At 39.8% G+C, this 9,867-nt stretch overlaps 1 non-coding gene across 1 annotated transcript; it reads right to left on the minus strand.

Moving 5' to 3' along the window:
• Positions 1–9,540: 9,540 nt before the first annotated feature.
• Positions 9,541–9,613, minus strand: TRNAK-CUU. Its single transcript has one exon. It is a non-coding gene; the product is annotated as a tRNA-Lys (tRNA).
• Between the last annotated feature and the right edge of the window lie 254 nt (positions 9,614–9,867).

The raw sequence follows: 9,867 nt of genomic DNA on the forward strand, positions 1-9,867 counted from the left end.
CTAACTGTTAATTTCCACATGATGCCGATTGGAGCGTTCACACGATGTAAAAACCATTTCTGGAAATATAATGGAATATACTGCAAATTTAGTGCTCCTTTCCATGTTATTTGCTTCTGGGGGAAAAAAATCTGCTTGCAAATAACACAGAAATAAGCACTAAACTTGCTCAAATATAACGTGCAAGTTAACAGTAAGGAAAATGGAAGTAGCTTCTGTGCAACCACAGCCTTTTGCAGGCAATTAAGAATAAATATTTCCATTATAGTTATTTGATAGTTCCTGATTTTGGTTTTTAATGTGTTTTTATTCTATGTGGATATTATTCATATTATTCAAATTGCATTGATTTTTAAAAATGATATAGCATTGTATAAACAATTGTATAAAATTAAAATAAAGGAAAGGACTCTTGAATACTTAGCTCTTCAGTGCATGAATATGTCGGTTTTGGTTCTCTCAGTTTCTCATTTTTTCAATCTTAAATTCAATTTTCTAGATTACTGTAGCAATCTACTGTATTTTTTAAAAAAATCCTCATTCAAATTAGTCAGCATTTTAGTGCACATTTCTCCTATATTGACTATATATAAAGTAATTTTTCAATTTTTCCTACGGCACACCAGGCAACATCTCGCGGCACACTAGTGTGCCGCGGAACAGTGGTTGAAAAACACTGCTATAGTGATGTGCCAAACTGTTCAAGCTCAACTAATACTACACTGTTACACAAAGGAGATTGAGGAGTATCATAGGTTCAATCAGCATTTGGGTTACATTAGGGTTGTGCACCCAATTTGTCCAAGGTACATTGTTTAATATAAGAGCTTGGTGGTGTAAATGATCGCATCAGTAATCTACTGGAAATTGTTGCCAGTTTCCACATAGTACATTATAAGCAGCTATCTGTGGAACGTACACCAGTAACAAGATGATTGATCTCAGCTAGAAGTATTTCTGCGGCAAGGGAAATAACATTGGATCAGTAACTGAAAATAATAAGGGAAGTTCCTATTATCAGTATTAGTACATAGGTGGGAGTAATCAAATATACTCCATTATCTTTCTAAGCTCTTTCAATGCACGGATACAGTAAGTCACTGCTGATAAAATCCAGAATGAGATATAATATCACATCATGAAACTATAGTGTGTTTATTAGATCTAATGCTAAGCCACATTTTACAGTAAGTATCTATGAGTCCAAATTTACAGATACTCCTAAAGTTAGGGTGGTTTCTCACTAGAAAGCTTTTTGGGGCAATCTGAGGTTGAGTGGTTCCTGCCTACTCTCTTGAAATATCCCGCTGCTAAGTTGCCCTTTTTTTTGTTGTTGCTTCGTTTTTCTTTTGCAAAAAACACCCAAAAGAACCAAGGTCACGACTGACGTAATGCCAAACACACAAAGGTCGTAACCGGCTGATGAATAATCACAAATCTCATCAAATGCACAAATAAACAAATGTAATATAAATCTCAAACATAATAATAGATAGGCACAACCATTCAACTGTAAATATATGCCATCAACATGAATCCATAAGTATCATGGGATCCACAATTTACAGATCAAGGTCCCATTGCCACAGAGGGGTGTGATGCAGGTCGTACTGGTTGGCGATGGCTCTTTTACTTTTGGTCTATTTTATTGTGTATTTTTAACTACCGTAGGTATCTCACTGATTTTAACATCGTTTTAACTGATTTTAGTATTGCATTTTTCTTTTTTGTTGATTTATTTACTGTATTTATTAAAAGTATTTCTGTATCACCAGCTCATACAATACAACATGGTAGTGTACAGGAGTAGATAAAAGTACAAAACACCATAAAACCAGTACAAAATGATCATTAACTTGACTGGCTGATTGGGCCAGGGAAATTAAACAGTTGCATGCATGGGCTTAGCCAGGGTTTATGCTGGGGGGTGGGCAGGACACCCACCTGTCACCAACATCTAGCAGATTTGGAATGATTTTTTTAAAACTTACTTTCTTTTGAACCCAAGTGCTCAGAAAAATCTGTCAAAACCTTTCTACATTTTCGACTATACGGAACTCGCAGAACTGACCGGGAAACTCCGAGACCAGAGGGATGAGGCAGTACAGAAAGATTGGAAGAAATTTAAAGAATATTTGAAAACTCACGCTAAGATTAGTATTTAAGAATTGAACTGGAAGACTAGATAGGCTACAGATATAGAAAGTAGATATGACAAAGAAAGATAGAAGTATGATAATGAAAATAGATTTAGAATAAGATTAGATATAAACGATGATTATATAATGTTAAGAATGTACTAATGATGATATACAGTGAACGCAGAAGGAGAGGACGTGAGGAAGTCAATTAACAATGTTAAGGAATATGATTATTATTGTTATTTTTGTATTTTTCTTTTTTGTATTTTGTATTTTTAAATATTTTGTATTGTGGTTGTATTTTTTGTCATTGTGTGTAGTGTTTATCTGTAATGTTTATGTTTCTTATTGTTTGAAAACTTAATAAAATTCTTTTTTAAAAAAAACTTTCTACATTTTCTACTTTTAGTTAAGTATTTTTATTTATTTACTTGATGGGGGGCAGCTGCCCCCCTGTCCCCTGGCTGTGCCCATGGTTGCATAGTACTATCTACATAAAAAGGTCTTTGAGGGGCATCTGAAAATCAAAGTGACGGTGCCTGCTAAATCACTGCTGAAACCGTATTTCACACTGCGTGTTATTAAATGTTGCAACCCAATTAGTAATAACAATATATTGTTACTATTACTGTTACTATGAGTCTACTCAAGTACAGGAAAAACCTGCTCCTGACACTGAGCAACGTGGCTTCTTCTTTAATTTAAATAACTGATATCACAGAGATGCAATAAAAAAAATAAAAAAAATCAGTTCAAACTATAAAACCAAAGCACAGTATTTAGTAGGTGTCTGACCTCAACTGGAGTCCCATAAAATGGGGACTACGATACTAAACACTTTGCCCTAATGATTGCACTCAAAGGCTTCATATAGACGTTAAATATCTGGCAGGGACCTCGCAGCCAGAGGATGGAGCAATGTGCACTGCAGTATTTTATTTTTTTACTTCTTCCCACTTGCCACAATTAGAGGTGTTTTGATCTTTAAAAGTCATCTGTAAAAGAAACGATATAGTTGAATACTATACTCTCACCCCCCCCCCTTTGTGCAGGTCTTAGATTGTTGGATTCTCCCCCCCCCCAAAGCCGCCCACATCCCCGAAAAGGATATCCTTAAGATATAGAAATAATATCTGAGGTGACCTGCCAGTTTTCTGAACTGCTGTAATGGTTATACTGTAAAGAAACTCTTGACAATGATGAATAACCGCTGAAACTTCAGAATAGCAGGCTTTGTTTATTTTGCCATCTTGTTGCATTTATGTCAGGTTTTTCACTTGGGGCTACACTTATTCTTTGAAAGCCGAACTGGTTCTCTGTCATTTAACATTCTCTTCCCCCCATCCCTCCCTCCCTCCCTCCCTCCCACCCTACCTTACTTTTCTGAGGCATTACACGGAAAAATGATGGCTTAAGATGTTGCAATTTGGACTTTCACATTGATTATCTGCTGCTTCAAACCTTTGAAAAAGCTCGGGCTAGGCCCCACTGCAGGGCTTCTCTCCACAAGAAGAGGGCTCAGTACGTGTGCGTTTCTGGACTGGAAATTTCAAGCACTCCTGTTCTGTGCTGCTAGGCTGAATATGTTTCTGCTTGATGGTTGCTACCCTCCAACCACTGAGAACTTTTTGGTTCTTTTTGCCATGTGTACACTGTTGTCAAATGTGTCCTTAACCTGCTACCTGTTCCATGGGGCGAGCCCCGAAAACCAACCACAGAACCAGAGTGGCACCCTTATTTGGCGGAGAATAGGAAAGTCTCGTTCATAAGGGAAATATCAGTGGTTCAAGACAAGTGTACATAAAACCATACAATAAAAAACGTGTTAAAAAGTTGAAACCAGAAGTCAGAAAACCGAAATTGGATATGAAACAAACAAACAAACAAACAAACAAACAAACAAACATGCACAGAACCACCACCACCCACATTCAATGAAAGTGTGAGGGATTAGTGGGATTGTGTCTAATTGTCATGCCCTTGATAATAAACAACTACAGTGGTACCTCGGGTTATGAACTTAATTCGTTCCAGAGGTCTGTTCTTAACCCGAAACCGTTCTTAACCTTTCGCAAATGGGGCATCCCACTGCCGCTGCGCCACCAGCGTGTGTTTTTTGTTCTCATCCTGGGGCAAAGTTTGCAACCCGAGGTACTACTTCCGGGTTAGCAGAGTTTGTAACCTGAAGTGGTTGTAACCCAAAGCGTTTGTAACCCAAGGTACCACTGTATCTGACCTTTAGATATCTGAAGAAGTATGCATGCACACGAAAGCTCATACCAAGAACAAACTTAGTTGGTCTCTAAGGTGCTACTGGAAGGATTTTTATTTATTTGTTTTGTTTTGACTTTTAGAAGGCAACCCTGTCCAGGGAAGTTTTTAATAGTTGCTGTTTTATCATGTTTTAAATATTCTGTTGGGAGCAGCCCAGAGTGGCTGTGGAAACCCAGCCAGATAGGCAGGGTATTGATAATAATAATAATAATAATAATAATAATAATAATAATAATAATAATAATAATAATAATAATAATATGAGCTGGTTGACCATGCCCCTTCAGCCACGCATTCATCATTCATGTGAAATCCTCCTCCCAGCTCTTCATTTCCCAATGGCATGGAGAAGCTCTACTCACACACATCACAGCAATTTGAGCCTGAGCATAGAAGGCCCCTTTCGCACATAGGGCATTCAACCAATCTGTGCTGTCAGATATCCTTGTGCTCCTTTGGAAACAAACAACCCAGGGTCATTGGGTGTGTAGCCAGCAAGTGTGTCAGCATGGAGGTGTGGCCATTGAGCAAGACTTGCTCTTTCCCTGACATGTCCCCTGAATAGCTGCTTGATGTAGTTTCTCAGTCTACCAAGGCTCAGAAAAAAGATACCCACTGCAAATCATATTAAGTAAAGGTAAAAGGACCCCTGACCATTATGTCCAGTCGCTGACGACTCTGGGGTTGCGGCGCTCATCTCGCTTTACTGGCTGAGGAAGCCGGCGTACAACTTCCGGGTCATGTGGCCAGCATGACTAAGCCGCTTCTGGAGAACCAGAACAGCGCATGGAAACGCCGTTTACCTTCCCACCGGAGTGGTGCCTATTTATCTACTTGCACTTGGACGTGCTTTCGAACTGCTAGGTGGGCAGGAGCAGGGACCGAGCAACGGGAGCTCATATTAACCTTACTTTCTGGCTTTCTCAGGAAGTTTAATGCCCCCTCCCTCCCTCCCTTTTTCAAAAGGAAGACAATTTCACCTCATTTAATTTGGCCAAAGAAAAGGAAAACCGAGTACAATGAAATGTTCTGAAGATGCAGATTAAGTTTGGTGGGTTGAAGTGTGCTGAGATGCAAGGAGGTCAGTTTCTGAATTGCAATTGGCTCTGAGGCAACAACTTTCCCTCACCCGCATTGAGCAAACAAAACAGCATTGTGTGTGGAGATGAGGAGCCAAATGGCCTGGCCATGGGAATAAACCCAGAGGGCGAATGGCATGGCAACTTAAAATAACACAACACTGTATTTGAGTTCCAGACCAAAGGACTAATAGCTCCTTCTGATAAAGTTGTGGTAATTAATACCTCTGTGGTTTATTACAGGACCTCTGTTCTTGCTCTGCGCTATTGAAGGGTGTAAGAAGTGACCCTGGTTAGTTTGTGGAACAGTTTGATTTCTGGTGTCTGAGGAAAAGAAGATCCAGTGAGCCTGGAAAAAAGAGAGTTTCCAAGAAAAAGCATGATTTGGCCTGTCACCTTCAAACCTGAAGGTAAAAATCCCCTGGCAGGAGGAATATCATATGGAATGTATATTTCGGCTGCTGCATTCTTACAGAGCTCAAACACAGGTACTGCTACACAATCAATACAGCACATGGCAATTGGCAAGTGCAGTGGCATTGCGTAAATGCTACAAAGAGATAATCTAGTGCTGTGGGCTATTGGCTGTAGCCAAGCTACCTCTTCATTGCATTTAATCCTTTTAACTGCAGAAGGACAACAGCATCTTTCTAGGTTTTGTTTATGGCCCTGGATTAAGTGGCACTATTATTTTCAATACGGTCTTCTCATTTTGCCGCAGCATCTTCCCCCTTCTCTTCCAGAGTATCCTCAGTCCTCAGGACTGCAGTTTTTTAATAAATCTGGAATGTGCAACAAAGGAACTTTGTTGGGTCTGGTAAATTTAGAAACTTCCCTTCACTATGGATTATTGAAGGCACAATTTCTGATCTAAAACAACTCACAGAGAATGATGTGCAGCTTCAGAGCAGCGGTCATATTGCCAGTAAAATGGTTGAAATCTAGCATAAGCCATCCAAATGCAATTCAGATCAGGTATAAAGCATGCTGGAACAGTTGCCCAACTTTTAAAAAGTCATTTTCTGGTAATGAAGAGTTGTAAGTGTTGGCGGCAGGTGAGCTTCTCTGGGGAAGGCAGTGATTGTGTTAGGCACCCATGACTGAGAAGGCCACCCTCCTGGGTACGCCTCTGCACATAACAGGTGAAATCTGATGGTAATCCTACTCAGAGTAAATCCTTTGAAACCAATGACTTACTGGGATATTACCCAATAAATTTAATTACTTGACCTACATCTAATGCCACAACGGCCATTTAGTGACCAAAGTCTTATTGGAACAAGGAAGCATTTGCCTGCTGGCAAAAGAAAAGCAGAGAGGAGGCCATTCTACCCCAGATGGAAGGGAGTGCCACACCTGGGAGCAGCCATCGAGAAGGCCCTCTGTCATGTCCTCATCACATGTGTCTGTGAAGGTGGTGGGACTGAGACAAAAGCCTCCCCAGAAGAGCTCAAAACATGGGCAGGCTCATATACAGGAGATTGTTGTTGTTGTTCAGTCGTTCAGTCGTGTCCGACTCTTCGTGACCCCATGGACCAGAGCACGCCAGGCACTCCTATCCTTCACTGCCTCTTGCAGTTTGGCCAAACTCATGTTAGTAGCTTTGAGAACACTGTTCAACCATCTCATCCTCTGTCGTCCCCTTCTCCTTGTGCCCTCCATCTTTCCCAACATCAGGGTCTTTTCCAGGGAGTCTTCTCTTCTCATGAGGTGGCCAAAGTACTGGAGCCTCAACTTCAGGATCTGTCCTTCTAGTGAGCACTCAGGGCTGATTTCTTTGAGAATGGATAGGTTTGATCTTCTTGCAGTCCATGGGACTCTCAAGAGTCTCCTCCAGCACCATAATTCAAAAGCATCAATTCTTCGGCGATCAGCCTTCTTGATGGTCCAGCTCTCACTTCCGTACATTACTACTGGGAAAACCATAGCTTTAACTATACGGACCTTTGTCGGCAAGGTGATGTCTTTGCTTTTTAAGATGCTGTCTAGGTTTGTCATTGCTGTCTAGGTTTGTCATTGCAGGAGATACAGTCCTTCAAATAGCATGGATCCAAGCTACATAGGGCTGTGTTGGTCATACAGTCATACCTCAGGTTGATAATGCTGCGGGTTGCGCGTTTTCGGGTTGCGGAACATGCCGTACCGTACCCGGAAGTACCGGAATGGGTTACTTCCAGGTTTCGGCGCTCGCACATGCGCAAAAGCACAAAATGACACCACGTGCATGCGCAGAAGCGCCGAATCGCGTCGCGCGCATGCACAGATGCACCACTGCAGGTTGCGAACGTGCCTCCTGCACGGATCACATTCACAACCCGAGGTCTGACTGTAACTGTGCCTGGAAACAGTTAATCTGCCAGCTCACCCCACACCTGATGCCAAGTGTGCCCACCCAACTCTGCCCTCCAGGCATTAATTATTTGCTTAAATTTGTAGCTCTAAGCTCTGAGAGGGCATGCCATAACTTGGTCTGGTGCTCATAAAAACCAAGTTGCAAAACTTTCAAAATGCCAATAACAACAACAACAACAACAACAACAACAACAACAACAACAACAATAATAATAATAATAATAATAATAATAATAATAATAATAAACACAAGTGTCTAAATCTGAGGCCTCCTGTTGAACTTGAGGTCCAGCTCTCCTGTCCTCACCCTGGGCACTGACACTCTCCACTCAGAGGGCTAATGATGGCTTCTCTCACCAATGAACTCTTTAAGCTTCACTATAACTTCAAAAGAAACCTTGACAGGATCACAAGCAAAACATTGAAAATATTCCGCTATATCCTGGACAAAGTACAATTCTCCTTTTGTATTGTTTATCACTCTTCTTTGTCTTGTTTTCCTTTACCTTATTCTTTTTTAAAAAAAAATTATTCGTTTTTAGTACATAACAAAAAAAGGAAAAGGAAAAAAAGTAGAAATAATAATACCAAAAAAAAAAGATTCTTTACACCCTTTACCTTATTCTTAAAAGTTTTCATTCACTGCTAATTCTAGAAGCTAATGTACTGCTAATTTATTTAGTAAAGGTCAACCATATTTTCCTGTTATATCCCATTTTTGTTGTTTTGCTGTTTCTGCTTTGTTTTCTAATAGTACATCAGAATAACTGATAAGGTCAGGTAAGCTGCCCAAGCCCATGTCTAATTAATAGTAATATTTATATTTTAAAGGATCAATACCAGCGCTTGACCTCAATGTACAATTTAAGCTATTACTACATCACTAAATATGAAATGAACTATAATACATTTGAGAGGCAAACCACTTATATCGAACTCAGTTAATACTGATGATGATCTTTTATTATACCGAATGAAAGTGGTGTGGTTCAATTTAAATACAACAAATAAATGAAAGGGTGCATTGAAAGATTTTTCCATAGTTAATTTACTGAGGAGGAGGCTAACCGGAGCCTTCAGTATGCATTATCCTTCCCAAGGAAGAAAAAAACAAACGTTTCCATGTGATAGATCATACAACCTGGACTGACGAAAATAGCTCACTAATGTATCCAAATATAGTGCTTACAGTATATAGAAGAACTATAAATTTTGGTGGGGGAATAAAAGCAGACTACAAAGCACAATAAAGGAATTTCATTTCAGTTATAAGTTGCCAGCCGGTATGTTTATCACAAACACTGTTAGCTGACTGAATACAGTACTCAAAAGCTATTTACTCAAGGGCATGAGATAACTTTTTGACTCATGGATTTCCCCTTCCTCCAACACACACTAATGTAAAAAGAAAACGTGTGGTTGTATTGACTGGACTATGTTTACTCAAGAGTATATTTCCATCAATGGGAAATAACAGAGTTAGACCCATTGAATCTAATGGACCCAAGTTATTCATGTCCATTAATTTCAAAGGGTCCATTCTGAGTATGAAGAATATTGGATACAGCCCTTACAATGAAGTGGTAAAAAAATCAGAATGACTTCACTATCAACTTCATAAAATCATAGAACTGTAGAGTTGGAAGGGAGCATGAGGGTCATCTAGTCCAACCCCCTGCAATGCAGGAATCTTTCACCCAAAATGGGGCTTGAACCCATGACCCTGAGATTAAGAGTCTCATGCTCTACCAACTGAGCTATCTGGCACAGTTTGATTGGTTCATTCATTGCCTGTTGGGTTAACAATTCTCATTCTGTTGATTCCTACACTTCTGCCATTGTGTTCAGAGTCACTACAAGGATCGGCCACCCCATCTAGCAACTCTGGTTCCAAAGGAAGATCTCCAAATCCATCCTAGAAACTGGGTCCACGTTCTTAAGAAATATCATTATATTTATTTCTTTTTCACTTTTTGTTTTTTCTGTATTTTTGGGTTTTTGGAAAATAAAAAAAATATATC

Source organism: Lacerta agilis, chromosome 5, assembly GCF_009819535.1.
Source record: "Lacerta agilis isolate rLacAgi1 chromosome 5, rLacAgi1.pri, whole genome shotgun sequence".
Classification (NCBI taxonomy): Eukaryota; Metazoa; Chordata; class Lepidosauria; order Squamata; family Lacertidae; genus Lacerta; species Lacerta agilis.